Below are 1,308 nucleotides of genomic sequence, written 5' to 3' on the forward strand. Positions count from 1 at the left end.
AGTCAATGATAGAGACAGGCCTGGAGATTGTAATTTCTGCCTTTTCTTAAAATTGTTTTCTAGATTTCCCAAAGTAAAAATTTCTCCTACGTGGAAATAAATTCTTGCATGTGTTCTTAAAAGAACAGAAGACCTAGCAGTTCAACTGAGTCTATTATTAACACGAAAGACACTCAGTAAAAGACAAGACTCTTCACGAGAAAAAAATCAAAAAACAAACTGAATCAGAACATAGGTAATATTTTTGTTGATGCAAAATATCTGCAATTAAAATCAAGAACTGGTTAAAACAGATTGAATCTACAGGTCTTCCCTTAACAGGGATTCACAGTTGTAAGATAGCATTCTTTAGCTTTCCAGAAATAGATATTTGGCTCATGAATCAAATTACTTATCAATATAATTCTTTACCACACCACAAAATGCAGTATGTAAAAATATGCAAGGATTTACATTTTTTACACAACTGTAACAAAACTTTTAGCAAATAAGTTATAAATTAGAACATGACTTTTGTTTCACAAAGCAGTACAAACATTCTCTAAAATTTCCTTCACAGAATACCCTTTCAAGTTCAACAAAAAACTTACAAAAAAAACCCCTCTTTACAACCTCTGTATGTAGCTTTTGCCCTTCCCAAAAGGTTCAAGGATATAGGTTGCACAATTTTAAAACATTAGTCTATGAACAAACATTACTAAGATAAAACTAGGTGCTCCCTCTGGAAAAAAAAAGTTATTTTGGCAAATTCAAAAACTTGCTGCTAATGTTATGAAATAATAGATTTTTACAGAACTTCTAGAAGTGTCTCTTGGTCATCTAACACTTTCTCTGTTTTCTTTCCAAATTAGGAACAATTAATTTGAAATAAAAGGGATCTGTGCAAAGATATAACCGCGCTTTAGTGGGCCTTGTGCAACAACACAGGTGTCATCCTTCTGTTTTAAGCAATAGTTTAAAAAAATCAAGTGTATCCATTTTAAATACTTCTGTTTTCAGTTACCATTTTGTGACTCCACAGAGTTACTAAAAAGAAGCATACTGAACTCATCTTTTGCTTGAACAGTGAGAAATTCTACACCCTACCAGTTCATTTATTAAACAGCATATTGCTAAAGTTATCCAATAGGATATGTATAAATATAAATATATATTTATTTCAGTGCCATTTGGTTTAATTTCATTATGCACACATACAGGTTTTGTGTTGTCGTTGTTTCGTTTTTAATAACGTTCCAGTGCCAAAAACCAATGCTGCTTGTTTATTCTGAAGAGCAGGAAGAAAACACGGTCCAGTTTGAAAATCCA

Source organism: Thamnophis elegans, chromosome 5, assembly GCF_009769535.1.
Source record: "Thamnophis elegans isolate rThaEle1 chromosome 5, rThaEle1.pri, whole genome shotgun sequence".
In the NCBI taxonomy this organism is placed as follows: Eukaryota; Metazoa; Chordata; class Lepidosauria; order Squamata; family Colubridae; genus Thamnophis; species Thamnophis elegans.